This window comes from Sciurus carolinensis, chromosome 8 (genome assembly GCF_902686445.1).
Source record: "Sciurus carolinensis chromosome 8, mSciCar1.2, whole genome shotgun sequence".
Taxonomy (NCBI): domain Eukaryota; kingdom Metazoa; phylum Chordata; class Mammalia; order Rodentia; family Sciuridae; genus Sciurus; species Sciurus carolinensis.
The window spans coordinates 56,342,386-56,365,324 of record NC_062220.1 but is presented as its reverse complement, the minus strand read 5'-3'; the positions used below and the strand labels follow the sequence as shown (position 1 = coordinate 56,365,324).

Here is a 22,939-nt window from a genome sequence, read left to right as displayed (position 1 = left end):
TCTCTACTTTATACACTATCTAGTTAAAGTAAACTTCAACCTAGCTTGTACATAATAAGTCGAGGGAAAAGGAAAACCCCAAGTCTTCATTTCTGATTATTGGAAATAACACAGGGTAACATGTACACAAAAGGATGACTGTTGGCTGTCAGGGCGATGATGGTTGTGTGACTGCTAACTGCTGGGGGAAAGAGGCTTCATGCAATTGTTATTTTTAATAAACCCTGAGTAAAAGTGCACAGGATATGAAATGACTGTTCACTGTACACTAATAACTTTTGAAACATGAATCAAAGTACCATTTCCTGAAATATGAAAAGACCCATGTGATAGTGACACAACAAAAGAAGGCTTTTAAACAATCAACATCCAGACACTAGGGCAGGGCGGGTAAGGAATCCTGTAATATCTTAGCCCAAGCTCTCTGAAGGTTTATTGAGTACACATGTGTAAGCACAGCATTCCCTTTCTATGCAAGTTATTCCTGCCAAAAACTTGCCCTTTTTAAAACCTGAACAATGAATGCTCTCTGCCAAACCTCATCACAGTGAAGTCTAAGACAACAATCCCCACAGCTCTGCAAAATGTGAATCAAGCCAAAAAAAGGCAAATGCTATTTGCTCATCTGTGTATCCAGTGTAAATGCTTTGAACTTTACAGGTGATAAAAGTCTTAACTTTAAAAGTTAATACAGGAACTCCTTAGCAGGGCATAGTGGCACATGCCTGTAATCCCAGTGACTGAGGAGGCTGAGACAGGAGGATCATGAGTTCAGAGCCAGACTCAGCAATTTAATGAGGTCCTATGCAACTTAACCCTGTTTCAAAATAAAACACAAAAAAAGGGCTGGGGATGTAGCTCAGTGGTAAAGCGCCCCTAGGTTAAATCCCCAAACAAAACAAAACAAAATGAGAACTTCTTGATTTGTATTAAATTCCCACTTTAAAAGTTTAATTATCTTACTTACACTTCTTTATCACTTGGAAACTTTTGCACACAGAATAGTGGTTAATTTTATTATATGATAACCTGCTTGGAAAGCCATAAATAAAGCACTGATTGTTTTATGATAGGAAAATATATAAAAGAATGATGGCAAGACAGAAAATAATGTGGACAAAAGAGTGAATTTTAAATTGTAAAATATGTCAACGATAATATTAATAAACATAATTGTATTAATATCTAAAGAATTTGTCTTCTGATATGTAAACTCACACCTCAAAACTTATAAGATTTGAAATGAACATTTTCAAGAATATTTTGAAAAAATCATACTCTGGTTATACTTAAGTATTCACAAGACATTAATTACTTGAAAACATATGATAGGAGATAAAAAAAGACAGCATGTGAACTGCACATGTGAACTGCATGTATCTCTATTATGCAAATTGAATATGTATTTAAAAAAACTTTAGTCTGAATATTACAATGCTTTATTCCTCTTTTTCACTGAATTAAAATTTTATAGGCATTTTTAAAGACATTTTCAAAAATGAAAACCTGAATCTAAGATTCCAGTGAAGGCCCAGAACATATTAGTCATTTTGATCTCAGTCTTTTTCAGACACTCATTATTTCAGAAAATTCAGTGGGCTATGACCAAAAAGGAGGCCCCGTTAGTCACACATTCTGGGCCAGGTTCTCTGACTTTTCCCAAATAAGTTCTTACAATGTGATTTTATGTGTTTTTATGTCATGACTCACAAAAACTAAAAGCAGAAGAAAAAAAAAGTGTGCCTAAACCTTCAATAAGTAAGTACCACAGCAAAACACAAATTCAGCAGAAACTCCAGTTCACCGTAAAACACAGAGTCAGGTCTTTATTAAATAAATATAAATATGAGATAATGACAAAGAGTGAGAAAATGGCATGTATAAAAGCTTAGACAGAAAAGGTAAAACACCAAGACTTTTGGTCCAACTGTAAGGGGAGTTACTTGAAAAACAGTAAAACTCAATTTTATTGAGCAGGGAGAAATGCAGAAATTAAGAAAAGAGAACAAAAGAAGTAATATGTGAAGAGATACATTCATATATGTGCACACATACATATAAATAAATATATACATACACACATGCACACACATTCATGCATATACACATACATACATGCATGCACATATACACATATATTATATATATATATATACAAACATACATATATACTCAAATGTATTTTCTCTGTATATACATTTAACAGCCAACATAGTCATAGTATAGGTATTATAGGTATTATACTACATTTGATGAAAAATAATCTTAAAGTATTTAACATAGTTCTCCTTGAGATTCAAAGAGAAGGGAAAAGAGCAAATAGTCATGTAATCACTTTGATAAGAATTTTGGAAGGATGATCATTTTCTAAGATCAAATACATCTGGCAATGTATGATGCTGGAACTTGAAACAGAAACAAATGGTATTAAAGTGATGCCCAGAACTATGGACACAAAATAAATATTAATTAAGACATTAAGCTTACTGACCAAAGAATGTTTCATCTCTAGTACAGTTTCTCACTATATGCTTTAAATGTAATTTTTAATACTTTATTTTGTAGAACAGTTTAAGATTTTTAGAAACACTGAGTGGGTAGAGTTTACCTATAACCCACACTCAGTTTTCCCCATTTACATTTTGCACTAGTATGGACATTTGCTACAGTCAGTAAACTAATAATGATGTAAGTCCAGAGTTGATTCCGGTTTCCTTAGTTTTGGTATAGTGTTTATTCTGTTCCAGGATCCCACCCAGGGTATCACATTACATTAAACTCTTTAGGTTCCTCTTTACTGTGACAATATCTCAGACTTTCCTTGGTTTTGATGACTGACAGATTTGAGGATTACCAGTCAGATATGTTGTAGAATGCCCCACTAGTATAATTTGCATCATGGTTTTTATGGATAGTTTTGGATTATGGGTGTGGGGAAAAAGATCACAGAGGTAAAGTGCTGTTTTCATCCACTCACCTCAAGGCTACATGCCATCAACATGATTTATGAATGTTGATATTGAACTCGATCACCTGACTGAGATAGGGAGGTGTTCATCAGCTTCCTTAGTGTAAAGTGCTCTTCTTTCTTCTGCCCTTCTTTTCATACTGCACTCTTGGGAAGGAAGTTATCACACTCAGTCCACATCCAAAGGAAGGAATTATGTTGCTTTTCACTGGGGCAGAATACATACTAAATCTCTTGAAATTGTTTTGCATGGGAAACCTGTCTCTTCTCTCCCACTTATTAGTTTATTCATTCACTTATTTATACTAGTATAGTTCCATAGGTGTTTTATTAAATGGTATTGTAATCAATACTACTTTATATTATATTGCTCAAATTATTCTACTTTGACCATTGGGAGCCCTTTTAAATGACTTCTGTGTCATTTGACATACTCTTATTATTCCGGGGGGGGACCTCTATATTATGACATTTCAAGATGCTCCAGGCTCTTCCTGTAAATTTCTTGCCCCAGTCCTAGGATCAACCATTTCTCCTAAGATGCTTGATTGCTTCTAGCAGAGAATGACATTATAAAGCAAGATCCAGGTGACAGTTGTCAATATAAAACCTATCTTTATATAAATTTATACCTGAGAATACTTGACATGCATCTATGTATGTAGTAGACTTGTGGATAAATGTTTACTAACCCTTCTCCAATTTATGCTTGTTAGTATTTTCTATTTTTTCAGTAATGGTCATGAAGTATTCTGTAATGAAAATCATCACTATGAAATATTTCAAAAATATACAGAAAACATATATCCAATCCAATAAAAAATGTCAATTAGTATGAACTTCTACCAACCCAGTAGTTAGTATTACCAATAAACAGAATTCTGAGCTCCAAATATCCATCTTGAAACACAGTGTGACATTTTCCAAATGAAAATGTCTTCAAATAATAATGTTCATTTTCTAATAGATTATTTTTTGTCTTAGAAGACATGTCTTTCTTCCATAAAGCAATCACTTTAGATGAGGCTCAAGTATTTATTTGGAAACAACAAAAACAAATATCGAAAGTGCAGACGGTCTGAATTTAATGTGTATAGACTGGTCTTTATGATCACGGAAGAGAAGCAAAAGCTTAACACTGATTTTACACATGCCATCAAAGAAAGCCAGTTTATTTAGATGTAACTTGAGGTTATTCCATCATTTGGCATGAGCCCACTATGCATACAGTATGTGGGAAGAAAGGCATCTTTGGGCCGTTTTTATTGATTGAAGGAGAAACTATTTTTTTCTGAAAATCAATTTTCATGTGCTGATGATACATATATGGATTATCCTATCTCTCAGCCTGATTACTAGGCAAATTCAGACAATATTCCTAATAAACATTTTAAGTCTAATTTCTGTTTTGCAGTACATTTGAAACTATATATGCTTAATGCATTTACTTAACTGCATGATTAAATTAATATAGGAAAACAGGCATTCACTTGGTGGCAGATTAATAATATCATCATATATCTAAACCACTTTTTTCATAATAATAATAATAGCACTATATTTCTTTTAAGAAGTTGATAATTCATATTTTTGTGCCTATTATATTGCCTTTCTCTAAAAAGCAATAGTTCCATTTAATGAAGCTTAATTCTGTCTGATTAGAAAAACATAGCAAAAATCTCATTTTTCATGTGACTTGCTAGTGAAAACTCACTAACTGAATACACTACAGATCACTGGTTTTAAAAATATAAGATGACAAAGTTGTGCATAATATCGTTATAGAACAAACAAGGAAGAAACAGGAAGTTATGCCTAATTTCTAAAGAAGACACCATATCTTTAAAGGATGACATGGTCACTGAGAAGAGGTAGATAGATTTAGATTTACACAGATACAGTTTCTTCTGAAGGTCACACACATAACTTGGTTTGCTTATACATTTCTATTTGAGGTTAACATTTGTAATTTATTGCCTTCAATTGCAGCTTAGCTCATTACCAAAGAGTGAGCAAATGAACAAATTCACTAGTGAGTGATTAGGAAGACGGTTGAAAATATTGTGCTTCATGACTATAAAGATTATTAAATATTATTATTAACATGGAAATAAATGATCAAATGCTGACAATGATAGAGTAAAAATCATCAAAACATTAAAATCCAAGCATGAGCAACATATTTCATTACCTAGAACACCTTTTTAAAAGCACTGACGTACTTATCTGTGCTTAATAATTTACATTATATGGTCCAATAATTAAAGTCTATCTCATTATCAAATTTCAAGAGAACTTCAAAAGTGCTGCAGTTGTATATCAGGGTTTTTCATTTACAATTTCTCAAAAGAGAAATTAATTAATTTCTTTTTTGCTTTAGCCTTTTATAAAAACTATTTAGTCATTTAATATTAAGATGAACTAGCATGTCCATTGATAGTGGAGATACCCATTAACTAATTTAGTCTTTCCAAGAGTATGAAAAATTAATAACTTTTTATAGCAAGTGATATTTTCACTGAGTATTCTTATATATGTTATCTTGCATAATTATTATACCACTTCTATAGGTTATGCATTAGCATAAAACCTTCAGTTTCTCATCATTTTTCAAATGAAAGGATAGAATTCAGATAAAAGAAAACTATCTCCTTGTTAAAGTACCAGGAAATAAAAACATGAACCAAAAATCTTTAGTATGTTATTTTATAGGCAACAAAAACTGATTCAAAATCACTATTTATTTAAATACTGAACTAGACTTCAATAGTATCTAGTATATATTTAGCATTACTCTAACTTGAAGGTATAAAAAGAGAAACAAATTTCTTCCCTCATAGTTTTTATGATCTAACAACATCTATGTTGTTATGTTATAAACAACAAGAAAATTTAGAAAGGAAAAATAATCGAAAACTGTCTGTTAGCTTGAAAGGAATGACAAATAAAAAAATAACAAGGGATTTTAGCTCAGGTTTCCTGGAGAAAGATTTTCTAAACCATATTTTGAGATTGGGAGGTATATGATCAATATTGCCCATAGTCCATTATTGCTGTTGCTACTCATTCTATAAACGTGAATATTTCTTTTTACTCTCTCAAGGATTACGTTATACAGTGCAAAAATACTTATTATCTTATCTGGTGTTAGAAGTGTTTATGGAAAGAATAATAAGAACTTTTCAAAATAGTGCTATGGTTAATCTTGTTTATTAAAGAGATTATTTGTTAATTAACAAGGATATTTCCCAAGGAACATACATCATCAAAGTATGAACCCTCTCAGACAGAAGAGCAAAATTCAGACTCATCATTTATTTTATCCCAAAATAATGAAGCTGTAGCAAACAATCTGAAGACATACTTCTAGTTATCAAGCTATCACCAGGAATGCTTTCCTCTTCAGATTGAGAAGTTGATATTTTCACATGTATAATAACAATGATAAAACCCATAACTCTATTCATGCAGTAAACCAGGCCATAGAGATATCTGTTAATTCCAGGAGGTTATCTTCTGAGAAACCTGCTTGTCTGTGAAAATCCTTTTGATAGCAAGTGCCCATGCAAAGGAAATAGTGCACAATATGAACTGTGTGCCATGAAACTTCCTACCTTAACTCCAACCTCAAATGATATTCTTTCTAGTTTGGAAAAAGAAATGACACGAGAGTAATTTAGCTCAGCGACTCAAGTTTAAACCTCTAGTTCAATCTGTTTGCCTGTCAAAAAATAGAAGATGTGCCTTACTCTGCCTTTGTAATTGTATTCCTGACTTTGCTGACACAAAAATAATTCACAGTCCCACACTTAACAGTCCTCCCCACACATAAAAAAAGAGACTAAAAATTCAGGGTTTGTGTGTGTGTGTGTGCTTGCATGTGGCATCTTTCTCCTGCAAAACATAAAGCCAATTCCATTAGGTAAGACTTACCTGTGAAAGATGTTAGAAAAATCACAGCAATTATTTCTCTACCTTTTACCTTTAGTTTCTGCTCATGTTGATTATGGCTTTCTGATGATTTCAAAACATTTTGCATTGTCAGACATTTTTCCTTGACTTTCCCCCTCAGCACGTTTAATCTTTACTATTAACTGGAGGTAACTGGAGTCTAATCTTTACTATTCTTCCTAATGAACAGCAGGCTCTTACAAAGGTGAACCAGTGGTGCCAAAATATGAAGTAAGTTTTAAGACACACAGGTCATGGGAACAATGAGTAGACTGAGGAGAAATGAAGCGCAGGCGATTTTCTCAAATAATCATGGAGTTGCCCATAGATAAGTTATATTTCTGTCTTTTATTTTTTGTCCTTTACAAACATTGTTAAAACCATCAATAATTCCTACAAAATACTGTAAGACATGTATATAAATATAGGTTAAATAGAGACATATTCTTGTTCTATAAACTCTATATGCTCTGTGCCTATATCCAACCACAATCTTTTGTGTTCTTCACATATAATTGATTATATATAAAGATATAGCATCAGAACTGACCTTAGACCCTGGTTTTAATTGGGGTCATGGAAAGTTTCCTGATATCCTTGAATGAAGACCCACATCCAGGTGAAGGACTTTTTGTCTCAGGTCTATCCTTTGTAATTTATTTTTGGTCACAACAATCAACATCCTCACATCACATTATTTTTATCTCTGAATGGGGATGATAGCTATTTCCCTATAAATATAATTTTTAAGAATTATGATTCTTTGTTAAGAACAAAAAAGTCAAAATGGGCCAATACCCATTGCTCTTTGTTTCTCTTCTTTTTTCATCAGGAAGAAGAGAATAATGACATTTGCATAATACTGTTAACAGTATTAATCATGCTGATGTACAAAGCACATGGGACACAATAGGTACTTGTTAAATTTCCCTTCCTTTCTCCACCAATTTTCCATTTCATAAGTGGGCAAATTCCATTGGAAATGTTGGCAGTCCAAATCAGTACCATGTAATTGTCTCTCAGTTACCTCCTGATCCTATTCTTATCTCATCACACATCATCTTCCTGTATTTCCTGGCCTTTCCCTTCCAAAGGCCAAGGTCTCATTCCCATCTCCCTGACATGGGCCATCACTTTGTAGTTTGTCAGCGATTGCTCCCAGAGCCAGTTTCAGCTGTTGGTGCAAGTCTTAGAGACTCCAAGACTGGAGGGGGTTAAGGCGTCGACTGGTTGAGTGATCATTCCCAACCCTGAGTCTTCCTGCTCATCCTCTTTGCAATCTGGCCTCAGAGAAGGAGCAGGAAAAGGGAAGGCATCGCTAGAGTGATGACATGTGCCTCTCTCCGTCCCCCACCCATCACATTTTTCTTTCCACGTGCAGTATCCGGAAGGCTCTGACCGCCCTTGCCCTGGCGGTTGCCATAGTTACACAACAGCAGCAGCACCAGACTCAGGAGGGGTCGCAAACTATCTCTTCTACCTCCGCCTAATCCCTTTCTTCCAGGTTAGGGAATTCTCCTCCCTCCTCCACCTCTCAAACACTTGCGCACACATTCAGGAGAACCTATTTCCCGCAAAATTTGAGACTTTATGTCCCCCGCCTTTTCTTTTTGCTGAAGCAAATAGCACTGGAAAGATGGTTGTGGAGGGGAGTGTTTGTGTGGAGAAAGGAGAGTTCACGTAGGACACCGCTTTTTATTACAGCTTCACTCGAAACTAAGTGACGAAAAGTTGGTCCATTTAACTCCCATTCACACAACAGGGAATCCCTGAGGTCAGCGGCCTCAGCTGCTGGGCGCGCGTCTCGCATCCAATCCTGGAATTCCAGACCGCCCAGCTAAAGCGCGACGTCTCCTCCTCCTGTCAAGTCCCCTCCTAGCGCTAGGACGCGAGCAAAGTAACTCAGTCCACGAGGTTGAACACAAGTCGTGAAAGGAGTAGTGAGTACTGAAAACTAACCGTGTGATGCCAGCGCAGTCAAAGCGTCAACTCTGGGTGCGCTGTGAGGGAGCCGGGAGGGAAAGAGGGGTGGGGGCGGGGTACTCCGGGTTAAATGCCCAGCGGGAGTCAAATCCCGGCCTTCGCAGAGCAAGCCACACCAAGGGCTACAAAGGAATCCCTCGCCCCAGCAAGAGAGCTTTTTGTCATAACCGCACTTCACAGCCAGCCAGCTTTGTGGCTAGTGTCTGACTCCAACTTTCCCTTCTGGAGCTACTAGGACGCACACTTCCATCAGACCCGGCGTCGCGATTCACTTGCAAGGAAAAAGGCGTTGTCCGTCCCTCCCCCAAAGTGCCACAACAAAAACAACCACCATGCACTCCTCTACCCTTCCCCCAGTACAAAGGGAAAAGAAATGAGCTGGGGCTCAGATGCCCTTTGGTCGAGTCCTCCCGGACAGTCCCCGCCAACTTGTCTTCAAATGAACCTGTAGCTGTCGAAAGAAACCGGACACTTTCCTAAGCGTTCTCCACTGCCTTGGCTGGGAAGGGGGCCGGGAAGGACTAGGCACCTCGGGAGACAGCATAGTTCCTGGGCGCGCTCCGAGCGGAAAACTTTGTGCAGTGCTGGTAGGCGGAGGCTCTGAATGAGTCGTCTCAGACAGCGGCTGCGGCGAGGTGGCACTTGCGCCGCTCTTGCCGCGCTGTCGCCGGCTCCCGGCTTACCCGCAGCCAGTCGGCTTACCGGCTGGCTGCTCACGGATTCCTAGTCAGTTACCCTGAGCGCCCATTCCCTGTCCGCTCCCCAGCGTCTTCTCAATTTCAGGACGGTTCCTTACCTCCCAGTCGCTTCACATCCTCACTTTGGACCCACAGTCACCCCCAAATCCGGTCTCCCCTGCTTAACACCGCGGTCTACAGCGCACCCTCCTACTAGAGTAGCAGGTGACTCGAAACCAGACTTACCTGCTGTGAACTCTGCTCGCCTTTTCTCCTTTTCTGAAGCCTTTTCAGGAGAGGGGAAAGGGTCGCAGAATGAGGGCGAGCGACGCCGCGACCTGAGACATGAACACGAGTTCCTCTACGCCTTAGCCCAGGCTGAGCCGCTGAGCCGCCGGCGGCCCTGGCAGAGCGCGGAGGCAGCGGCCGCAGAGGCCAGGCGGGGAGGCAGGGGGCGCTGCTGCCCCTGAGCGCCTTGCCGGGACAGGCAGAGAGTGAGGCACCAGCTGGAGTTTTGGCGACGCGAGGGTGGCAAGGAAAGGCACGCTCCAAGCAGGAGGGCGGCTTTTAAGTTTGTGGTGTGACCGCAGCAGCTGTCCTGGGAGAGACTCAGTCTTTCTAAAAAAGGGATGCTCAAAACGCTGGGGATTACCTCTCCCCTTCCGATCTCCACCCCCAACCCCTTGGCCCCCCTTCCCTCAACGCACGCAAATGCTCCCAAGAGTGCACAAGTCCATCCCTGTCTGCGCTCAGGCTTTTAGCCCGGTGGATTCCGGATGCACTGAGGGATAATGTTTTGGGAGTCGGCACCCTGTTGGTAAAGCAACCTCTGACGTCTGGGCCTGCGCCTGAGTGGTTTAATGACCTGTGTATTCCCTTTTCTCTACCATGACATTTCTTTAAACCTCTTGCAGAAGAATCAGAATGTTTGGCCACAAACATCAACCTAAAAATTCTAAGTCTCACTTGGAGTAGCTGGATTCCACTATGTAAAACCCCGATCCATAGTTAGGGGTATTAAAAATTCAGACATGGGTTGAGGGCCAAAAATCGACCTTCCCTTAATGGGCTGGTACCTCTGAAGGAAGAAACAGAGAGAAAAAAGAGATAAATGTACTCCTTTCTCCCCACTACTCCTTCCTTACACCAGGCATACAGGGTGTGCTGTGTATTCTTGTTTCTGAAGATCTTGTTTTCTGGAGTTTCCTTTGTAATTTTTTTCACACCTTGATCACGATATGAAACTTGCAAGTATTTAGGGACAGAGCAGGTTTACTTTTTGTGAAACCTGGAACTTACACAATTTGGAGGTGGGATCCTTTTGAAGTAAAATAGTGCAGAAAATAGTTCAGTGTTACAGATTTACAAAACATGACAGACCAAATTGATCTGGACCTTCTCAGGAATATGGAAAGGGCCTGTGCAACTGAGTCCTGAAAATTATCCCTTATTAGTTGCATGATAAATATTTCTGTGATTGGAAAGCCAGTTCTATAGTCACACAGCTTGTCCTGAGTCATGACATAAAGCTGTTTGTAGATCCATAGAAAAGAAGCAGCCATGGGGTCCTGCATGTGTCAGCTTGATTTAAAACCTCAAGGTGTAAGGTCCCAGAACAGCCTTAGTAAATGACAAGGGTATGTTGGTTTGAGGGTGGTGAGCAGGCAAGGGCAATAACGGAAGAACTGGGAGGGGTGGAGGAGACTCAATTCAACCTCCCATCTGCCCCAGAGAGCTGAGGGCCACAGAAGCCAGTGAATCATTTTAAGTTACAGATAGCTGGTGGCAGAGCCAGCCTAAGTTTCCTAACCAAGCTTCTTTCCTGTATCTTTTGCTGCCCCATCCCTATAACCTTGGTTTTGACTGCCAATCAACCAACCCCATAATTTTCTTCTGCATACAGGAAGCCTAAGTCCTTACAGACTATTTCAACCTATATCAACTTTGTGTTGAAAGTTTTCTACTCCATTTTATACAACTCCTTTTGTAATTAATCATACCCTTGGGATATTTCTCGCATTTTCCTATATTTTTTATTGTTTTATTTATGTCACTGACACTCCGAATTACAAGTATATTGTGAGGGTGCAATGCCTCTGTCTTCCTTCCACAGCATTACTTTGCACATAGTAGGTTCATGTAAATAGTTTTAATTTTTAAAAATTATTTATTAATTTTCTAATTTTTTTCAGTGTATTGGCTAGAATACTTCGTTTAACTAGAATTGTTGTTAACTCTGGATTTCCCCTTTTCTCCTCCTGTCTAAATCATAGCTTAATATACTCAAACCAAAGGACACTTCCCCTTTGCTACCATTTCAGCTCTTTCTAGAGAGCTCCTACAGCATTAATCATTCCCGCCTGTTTTCCTAAAGCACTTTGATTTTAGTACTATTATAAGCTTTTTTCACATTATATCATAATTAGTTATGCATGTGTCTGCATCCCATGCAAAAGTGTTGGCTGTTCATGTGTGCTTCCCCAGACCCTAATACAATGCCCATGAGTTTGTATTGAACTGATTTTGTTTGAAGTACCCGCATTTCAAATTTAGACTGAGTTTACTAGGGCCTCCTGAATGTACCATGGGAAGACAACATCTGGAACATGGGTTCTGTGCTTTCTTTCCTTTTAATTAGTCTGAGCATGAAGCAGGCAGAATTAACTACAGAGCTCAAAGTTAGGATGAATGGTCTCAGCTGTGACCCTGTCTATGTGATCCTCAGTGTGTTTCCTTGAATATCTGGAATGTGCTAGGTGTTGAACACACATTTGTGGGTTAAGTAAGTTAGTAAAAACAGTAGATATTATGATAATAAGTCATTGAATTTTTTTTCTGAATTTCTAATATCTGCACTGTATCTCATCAGGAAGGTTTTAGCAATCCTTTCTAAAAGTTTGAGATATACTGTCACCAAAAGAAATTTGGCAGTCTGTCTTATACTGCTTACATCTAACTGAATCTTTACGGTAAAACCCAGTAGGAACAAACTCTATTTTACATCATTTTGCTACAATGTGGTGTGCACTGTGCTGTTTAATTTGCCTCTGAGGGTAACTATTCAGATTCAACAAGTGATCCTGATACACATACACACACACACACACACACACACACACACACAATCTTTTGGTGTAATTACATATATGTATATGTATATGTATATGTATATATATGGAGAATCCAGGCTATTTCTCTGTGATATAGTACCTCTCCTCCATCTCCATTTGGGCCTAGATGGAATCTGAGTCATTTTCACTATATAATAGTAGATATGTGTTAGATATGTGAAATATACTGTTTCTCAGAGGATTACTTCTTTCCTTTTTTTTTTTTTTGGTAGTGGGGATTGAACCCAGCAATACTTTGCCTCTGAGTTACATCCTCAGCACTTTTCATTTTATTATTATTTTTTATTTTGAGATAGGGTCTCACTATGTTGCGTGGGACCTTGCTAATTTGCTGAGGATTGACTTGATCCTCCTGTCTCAGTCTCTGGAATTATAGCATTTGCCATCATGCCTGGCTCAAAGGATTACATTTTAGTACTAAATGAAATCAAAGAATACAAATCTAGTTGTAGAATTTCAGGAAACATCAGTCTATGTTGGGAGTCATAGGGAGGAATGAGTAAGGGTAAAATAGGTATATTCTTGGCTTTTCCAACTCCACATATGCCTACCTGTATCCAAAATACAGAAGAAAGATAATAACTGGGTTCAGAATTTAAACCTAGCAGGGTCTTGGGATTTTCTGAGAGCAGAAGCTACTAGACTGTGGTTCTCTTCCAACCAAACCAACAGCTTTACTTCTCTCTGGTTTATATTCAACAAACAAAATGGAAATTTGATGAATTTGATAAAAGATACCAGATAGTTTATGCACAGAGACAAATAAAGCAAATGAAGTTGGAAAAACAAGCCCTTTAGTGCTTACTTCTATAAAACTAGTCACTACAGGGTCCTGTATAAAATCTGTTTTATAATAAATATGATTTTATGAATGTTTTCTCACATATTAACATATCAGTACCCAAAAGATAAGACAGAAAACTGGGACATATGTTCATTTGTGTCTAATTGGAACAAGTGATAACATAAATTCAAGGAGCTTCCCCACCTCCTAATCTTCTATCAGGTATTTTCCCCTTATAAACTTTAGGCATTTTTTTCCATCTACTTCATTTGATCATGGTAATCCACTCAGCACTGGAACATAGATATTTATATTATAAGATCTTTAGATGTGTTAGTGGTGGAAAAGAGCACACCTGACTTTTATCTTTTCCTTCAGTATTAATTACACACACATGCAACTCTCAGAAGTAAATGCTTTCCTGCTTCTCATCATCAGATAAAGACAGAAGATAATTTATGGTTAGTTAATTGGAATGTAAAACTGTCCAAACTGCTTCATGTCTTCAAGTTTTAAACTCTAGTAACATATCATAAATAATCATAAACATTCACAGGAGTTTCACAGAGCCCTTCCAGTAAGAAGTCTTCTAGTGAGGAAACCAGGACCCCAGAAGTGGAATGATCCCCCAGTTCCTCTGTCTCCTGCCTCGATGGCCTCTCTCTTCAGAATACTTCACCCTGTTATAGTCTTTAAAAAAACCCAGCTATTTTTCAAAACCTTTCCAAACCAGAATCTTAGGGTTATATTTACTTAGCTGGGTTGGGGTGTGGTGAATAATTAAATTCAGCAGGAATGTACTTCAAAATAAAAATAAAAACACAGCCCAGCCCCTTTGGCCCAAATCCTGAGACCTCAGAAAAGAAAAACCTTCTTGACTGAATATTCACTAGAAGCTGGAAAGAATTTCCATGCCTGACATAAAAGTCCACATAGCTATAGCAGGAGAAGAGAATTTAAAGTCAGATAAATGACTCTTTGTTTTTATTTGTAACAACATACTTACATCAATAAACAATCTCCAAGGAAGAATTTGAGGGAACAATAAACATCTTTCCAATATATAATGTATATAGAATTCATCTTTAAGTTTGATTTTCTTAATATCTCATACCATCATTCTGCCCATAGAGCATATTTTAGATATAGTATATTCTTCTAGGAAAAGGGAGATGGAGAGTGGATTCATATGATACCGAATTGAGGCAAGCCTATTTGTATAAGGGTGATGAAATGAAGAAAAATATGCCCTCTTGTGGCTTATTTGTTCAGGTTCACAACTAATCAACAGTACTCTTATTTCCTGAAAGCCAAACATACCTATATTCCAAGTGGAATTAAACTATTCCTTTGTGTAGTAACTGGCAAGAACAGGTCTATACAGACAGCAGGAAGGCATTCCAAGACCTCTGCTTTATTCAAGGTCATCAGCAGTTGCTTAGCCACAATGAAATCAGTATCTCTGAAAACCAAGGAAGATTTTCCAAAATAACCCACGGATTCATATAGATATTATCAAAATGCCTTCCACATAAATGCATTAGATAGAATTTCTTTCTTTATATAGTGAGGTTTCTTTTGGACAGACTTAAACCATCAGTTTCCACAAATAGGAGAAAATTCATGATTTCCTTTCCTACTGTATTTGCATGTCTAAGATTTCTTTGTGAGATGATGCTTATTTTTCCATTAAAAAATAAAATATATGATAGTTATGGTGATTTTCATTCTATGCATATTTTCCCTGTCTTCATTTCCTCTAGTTTACTCAGAAATAGGAATGTACCAAGTGTGTTAGTTTCTATGATTCTTAGATATAATTAATTTCATGCTATTGCAAAAAATGCCTACTATTTTTTCTTACAACAACAATGGAGAGATAGATTTAGTGGGAAATGGCTTCTGTGTTAGTTTTCTGTCATTTAAAGTCATTTTTTATGCGAAATACCTGAGATAGTCAACTTACAAAGAGAGAAGGTTTATTTTAAATCATAGATTTAGATTTGAAAGTTCTAGTTCATGATCCTTTGTCCCCAATGCTTTTATGCCTGTGATGATGCAGCACAGCTTGTCAGGAGTGCATGATGGAGGAAACCACCAACTTCATGACTGAGAAGTGAGAAGAGAGAAGAGGAAGAGGCAAGGGTCCTGTAGTGGATCCAATGTCAGGTCCCCAATGATCTAAAAATCTTTCACCATAGTGCCACAGGCTGAGGACCAAGTTTTCACACATGGGGCTTTGTGGAACATTCGAGATCAAAAGTATGCATCCTCTGTTGATCAGAAGAACAGATTTCATGTAAACTGTAATTTAACTAACTTAGTAACCAAGTGAATGTCACAAGTTCAAAAAAGATCAGGTTGCTAAATCCTTAGTCCAACCCTATAATAATAACTATTGATATTATTAGCATTATTATAATAATTCAAATAATCTTAAAGTACCTTAGAAATCATGTTTACCATTTAATTGGATATGCTGTGTGCAGTTTTGGACCAGTAGGGCACTTCTAATCTATATCATTACTTCAAAAAGTTACTGCTGAAATAGACCAAATTTTACTAGTTAGAAGAATAAATGCAATTATGTAGAGCACCCAATTTAATGTTTGGAAATACTATAGCAGTTATAAGTTACAAAGTAACATAGAATAATTTCTAATAAATTTATCTAGTTTCAGTGAACATTCTGACCCTTGATGTACAGATGTACTTTCATTAGAATGATCATTTGCAAATAATATTTATAAAATAGGTCAAGATTTTTAATTTAATTTAATTTTAATTTAATAAATAATAATGAATTATTATAATACTATTAACAAATCACATTCTCTCTGCTTGACCCTTTAATAAAATTATCTTTCTTATGTCAAGCAATGTTTTGCTTCCCAAATTTTATTCTTGACTTTGGCAAAAGAACATCTACATCAAAAGTCTATGATAATCCATATATTTTAAAAACTATCTCTAATTTTACTATTTCAAAATTTACAATTCTGAAGAGAAAATTTAAAAAGGAAGTAAGTACTAATGTTATTAAAGAAGACAATATAAATACATAAAGTTAAATAATGATTATTGCTTTAAATAAAACCACAGAGTTCTATATGTAGTTTTAATTAGCATTATTTTTCAGAAACTCTACAATTTCATTAAAATCTGAATTCCTCTTTTTCCATTTAGTGATAGAAAGGACTTTTTTTTTTTTTTTTTTTAAATCCAGGAGAAAAAGACATTGTTATTTTATTGTGTTCAGTTTTCAATTAGTTTATACATCCATTGTATCCTCTAAGAAAGTATTGTTTGTAATATTTGTGTTTTTCAAAAATTTTGTGGATTTAAGGGACCAAATATATGTTCAATTTTTATGACTATTTTATGTACTTGACTAAGGCACTTTTTCTTTTTACTATCTTATGTATTTCCATAAGATTGTTGCTAAGTCTCCTTTAACAATTTTTTGGGAAGTCCACTTGGTATCTCTGGCGTCAAGAGTGATGTGTTCAAGTCTTCTCCTTTCAGCCCTAACCTGTTCTTTTTTGTTTCACGGGTATTTTTTATTTCTAAAGTTAGTCATTCTGATTTTCATATCTTCATGTGTATTATGATGTTTAACATTATACAGTGTCCCTTTTAATGCTTCTTGAACTATTCAACCTTGTCAGTCAACAGGATTGCAGCCCATTCTTTCTTGTTTAAATTTTTTCTCATACGCTTTTGCCTATCACTTTATTTTTGGGACCACATTATTTTAAGTTTGCCTCAGGTGTTTGGTATACAATTGTGATTCAGTTTGTAGGTCAGTCTGAAATTGTTCATTTTTCAATAGGATTAAGCACATTAAGTTTAATAGGACAAAACTTAGTCACAATATTTTTGTGCTCTCTCAATATAGGCATATGTAGGTGAATATATAATATTTACATATATATATAATGTTACATTTTTATAATTCCCCTCTTTATCTTTCCTTGTTTTATTTTGTTTTACATTTTACATTTCTTAACTTTTTGGTATTTCAAAATTTTAATAAGGTGATCTTGGGTGGACCTCATCTTAACATGGAGGAAAAGCAGAGGACAAGCAGGCACATGCAGAAGAGAGCACACTTGAGGGGGGAGCGCCTCTTCCTAACCACCAACTTTCATGGCAACTGATCCAGTCTTGCAAGAAGCAGAACCCACTCTCACTCTGGGTGAACTGACCTGGTCTCACAAGAGCAGCATGAGTCCATTCATGAGGGTGAAACCTCTTAAAGGTCTCTCCACCTCTCAACACCTTTACATTGAAATTGAATTTCAACATGAATTTTGGAGAGGATGAAATATGTGCCAACCAGAGCAGTCTTTGTCTGTTTTCTGCCATTGTTGGACTCCATCATCTTCTCCTTTTCACTCAGCCTCCTATCCTTCTTAGCCCCAGTGTGGATTCTAGATCTGGTCCTACTCATATTTGGGTGTCTCTTTCTTCAATTACATGCACATTATAAATTATGATATTTTCTGGCTCCTAGTGAAGTTCTAGGTATGAGTTAAGAGAGGCATCCTCTATACTCCCTCTTCTTTTAGAGGCTGTGTGAAAAAAATATAATGTAGGTGGTTATCACCTAAATAAATTGAGAATGTTTTTCTTTTCCCCATAAACCAATTATACTGTTTTTGTCCTGATAGAAATATATAGTAAAGAAAGAAGGATATATTCTGGAGAATTGAGTAAGAAATTCTAGATGACACCCTTGCATAAACAAGAGGGTGAGGTCTACCGCCTAAATTGAAGAATTACTCTTAATAAGAGTAAGGATAGTTCATTATGGTAAAATGAGGGAGGACAGAATTATGTACCCTGAGAAGCAAGAAAATGGGTAGGAAATTGGGCATGTGGAAAAATTTTCTGTTGCTTTTCTTTTCTCAGTAATTTGGAATTCATGAGAGTAGCTGATGTGAAGATTGGAGAAGAAATGTAATGAGAAGCAAGCAGAGGTTGGCAGCAAATAGCTACAAGCGTGTGGGTGTGTGGTCATAAGTCAGTCTCCCTTCACTGTATCTTTTCCATCCTTATTTATTTGGAAATATGAATCTGTTTATATAATATGTTATATGTTCAGTTGCTTGTCTTCATAGGCTAATTGAAAGAAGTGTCAGATTTAACTAGAATTGAAGTTTTTTCCATTTGTTTTGGAGATAGAAGGAGTATTTCAGGAAAACCTAAACATAAAGATTGATTGGTATTGAGAGAAAATAGACATAAGCTGAAATGGTACAGAAGAGAGCATGTGGTTAAGTATATGGATAGAATATAGTTAAGATGACCTCTGAGCACAGTGTTACAGGATAATCAAGATCTAAATCCCTGGAAAAATGTGGAGGTGAGTAGGAGAGGTTGCGAAGTGAGGCTATTGCATGAGAATATCAAGTGCTACGTACAGTCTTGATGGGTTACGTGGGCAGCATGTTATGCAAAATATGAAAATTTCCCATTTTTCTGGAAAAAGGATTTCTAAAAGTGAAGCATAGGAAAAAAGACCGAAAACTTGATATGTAGAATAGCATGGCAGTTTTGAGATGCCTTGACAAAAAAACTAGGACTTTATAGATTGAATAGAAGAAAGATATTGGGGAAAATTAAAATAAAACATTTCACATGAATGTTGTAGTGATATCAATGCTCCTCATTTTAAGAAATCTATCCTACCCATTCTGTGTTTCAAAAGTGGGAAAAATTGGAAGCAGTACTCCTTCTTGGACATTATTGCGGAGTAATAAGAATCCAATACAAGTAAGGAACCACTCAATGAGGGGAAGGGTCAGGTATGAGAAATAGATGAAAATTATATGTTCTGTGTAGTCTAGATTGAAAAGAGAAGATAAATTTAAAAATAAATACTTATTTTTTGTAATGTATTTATCACAAAGGACACTTTTGAAAACCTTTGAATGCTGAAAAAATGAATTCATAGTTCGGCATTGGCAGGGAAGCTCTGGCTAGACCAGAATAGACTATTACTTAATTGACGTTTTCCGCTTTAGTTGTCTGAGAGTAGTGACTTTTCCAACTTGCTAAAGGCATTTGAAATTTACTGAGCATAACGCCAAAGTATTTGAATGAATAGATTTTTTTAAAAATTGTAGCTATTGATCTAATATGGTAAAAACAGGCTGTTGGCCACTTAATAATAGCCTTTCAATGTCATTTATTGATTTAGTTAGACTTAAACAATAATTTTTCCTGGAAATAGTTTTTACCTATTTGTTTGGCCTCCAGACCAAAGCCAGTCAATACAACCCAAGGATATTAGGTAATTGCATTTCAGTGGAGAGGGCAAGTTCAGTTCTTTCCCCAGAGGGAGAGGGAAAGAAGGACTCCTGCAGTGATGGGTGTGGTCTGCTCCCTGCCGCATTGTTGCTTATAATCATCCTCAAGAAGAAGATTCTTGCTCACTGTGAGGCTTAGAGGGAGCAAGTGTCTTGAATAGAGACATTTCCAGGTAAAAAGACCATTAGAACCAGGGTTTCTTCATCTGACGCGGGCTTTTCTCTTTCTAGCCTTGGGAACTTGTCTTCTTGCACCCCTTTCCCTGTAGTCCCTCCTGATTTCATTCTTTCTAAATTCAGTAAGAACTTTAACACAATACTACAACTTTTCTTGGCACTCTCTAGATCTCGAAATAACTCACAGATATTTTGAAATATTCTAATAAAATGTAACGACAGCAGTCAAATATTAAACCAAAGAAACTTTGTTTTTGACAATAGCCCTTCTAACAGGTGTGAGATATTATCTCTACATGCTTTTATTTTGCATTTTCCTGATGTTTAGAAATGGTGAGCATTTGGTTCATATCTTTTGGCTGTTCATATGTCTTCTTTTAAGAAATGTCTGCAGGTCACTGACCTATTTTTTTAATCAGATTTTTTTTAAAGAGTTATTTAAGTTCCTTTTTGTGTGATTTTTGGTCCTTATCAGTGAATGGTTTGCATAGACTTTCTCCTGGTCTGTAGGTTGTCTCTTCACTTTGTTACAGCATGGTAACCAAGTTAATTATATAATGTACAGATAGTCCCTGTTTTAATGATGCTTTGTCTTATAATTTTTCAACTTTACTATGGTAAAATCTGTATGCATTCAATAGGATTATACTCCAAATTCTGAATTTTGGTATTTTCTTGGACTCATGATATGCAATACCATATGCTCCTGAGATGTTGGGCAACAGTAGTGAGCAGAGCTCCCAGTCAGCCACCATCACCAGGATAAATGACCAATGTGTTGCAATGCACTATGTGGCTAAGCTATGATGTTTGGTAGTTTAGGTATATTAAATACATTTTTGATTTATAATATATTCAACTTATTATTGGATAATTGGGATGTAGACCCATTGTAAATCTAGGATTATCTATACTGTATATTTCAAAATTGTTAAAAGAGTAGGTTTTAAATGTTCCTATCAAAAATACAAGGAGTAAGTTGGTAGATGTATCAATTAACTTGATTCAATCATGCCACAATGTATACATACATATGTCAAAAATCTCAAAATGTCTCATAAATATATATGATTATGATCTGTCAATTAAAAATTGTTTTCTGGGCTGGGGATGTGGTTCAATGGTAGAGTACTTGGCAGCAGGTGCAAGGTAGTTGTTTCAATTCCCATATCCCCCCAAAAGTTTCCTTTTATTTTTTTACTCTTTTTCCCATCACTCCCTACTTCCCATTCTTTTTCACCTGTTTTTTTCTTTCTCCTTTTCCTTGACTAATCTTAGTTAATTAAAGTTTTCTCTTTAAGTATGTTCGGTCTCTTTGGACCAAAAAAAATTATCAAATTCTGGGATAATTTGTCCTTCCTTTTGCCTCTTTCCCTTCAATGATTATCAGATGCTTCTATAGTTTCACAGTAGAACGATGTGTCAGAGTCTTGGGGTGCTGTGCTTGTAGCTTTTTGACTTGCCTTTTGACCTTTCCCAGAGTTTCCTCATGCTCCTAGCCTTGTCTCTTTAGCTAAGCTCTAAAGCAGTGTAGTTCTGAGAAAAATGACATCTCAGGACCTGCCTCAGACAACCAACAAGTGGATGTGATGAGCTCAGGTTGGTACAGGGCTGGGTTCCGATCTCCCTCTATTTACAATTATCTAATGGATTTTCCCTTCACCAGGCCCAGGTGGTATGCATTTGACTGCCTCATCCCTCTGCTTCCACTCCTTCTTCTCCTTCTCTCCTCTTTGGCTGTAAATCAATGTCTTCCTTCTTCTTTGTGTTTCCAAGTATATACTTTATAAAAACAAACAAACAAACAAACAAAAAAAAAACAAAAAAAACCTCTCCATCAAACTGAGCTTGGTTCTGAACATGTTAGAGGATGAAGGGAAAAAACAGACCATTCTCTTCCTGGAAAATCGTGCATCACAACCCTATTGCCTGTTGCAAAATTTTATTGTTGAACAGCATATGTAGAATATTCTTTTCCTATGAATTATTTCTGAAATAAATTTCAGAGATCCAGGGAAGAGACACTGTGATCATGCCATGAGAAAGTCAATGGATTAAAAAGGCGAATGGGAAGCACAGGATGAGATTTTAACATTTTACCCTCCTTACAGGTATGTAGGTGTTAATGAGGTGTCTGAAGGGACTACAGATGAAGGTGAGATCCTCAAATGCTTCAGATGCTTTCCCAGTTTGGAGGAAGATGGCTTAGAAAGTTGTTTAGATCCATTTCCTCACCAGAACGTGGGTACCTCTTGACACTGGCCTGAATTGGAGGAGGGAATGTTTTAGTAAGCTTTTTTGCTACTGCAACTAAAAGACCTGTAGAGGAGAAAAGGCTTATTTAGGGATCCAAGGTTTTAGAGGTCTCAATTCATAGACAGTAGGCTCCATTCCTTAGGGCTTGAGGTGAAGCAGGACAACATGGTGGAAGAGTGTGGCAGAGGAAACAGCTCACGTAATAACCAGAAAGTGGAGAGAGAAGTCTCCACTTTCCAGATACAAATATATATCCCAAAGGCACACTCCCAATTCCGACCTCCTCCAGACATACCTTACCACTTCAGTTACCACTCAGTTACTCCCTGTCAGGGAATTAATTCACTTGTTGGGTTAAGACGCTCACAACCTAATCATTTCTCCTCTGAATCTTTTGGCATTGTCTCAAACTTGAGCTTTTAGGGGACACATCACATCCAAACCATAACAGAGAACAACTGGTTAGGATGTGTGGTCATTAAAGTCTGGCTCCAGTTCAGCATTTGATGCAAATGTACTATTTTCCAAATACCTATATCTACACTATTTTTATTGTTTCTGAACTTTTGTATGATTATTGATTGTGTGAGTAATAGATTGTATTAATCTTCAGTAAATTCTGCTTTTGTTTTATTTTCTTGCCTACAAATTTCTTGACCTCGTATAAAAGTAACTGTATAGAATCTATTTTAAAGAAA

General features: G+C 36.7%; 1 protein-coding gene across 2 annotated transcripts in view; it reads right to left on the bottom strand.

The window, feature by feature from the left end:
* Window positions 1-10,200, bottom strand: part of Sema3d (semaphorin 3D) — a 192,299-nt gene extending 182,099 nt beyond the window's left edge. For both annotated transcript variants that reach the window (XM_047561877.1, XM_047561876.1), the window contains exon 1: window positions 9,826-10,200. The gene's annotated coding sequence lies outside the window, so the exon portion shown is untranslated. The remainder of the gene's footprint in view (window positions 1-9,825) is intronic.
* Between the last annotated feature and the right edge of the window lie 12,739 nt (window positions 10,201-22,939).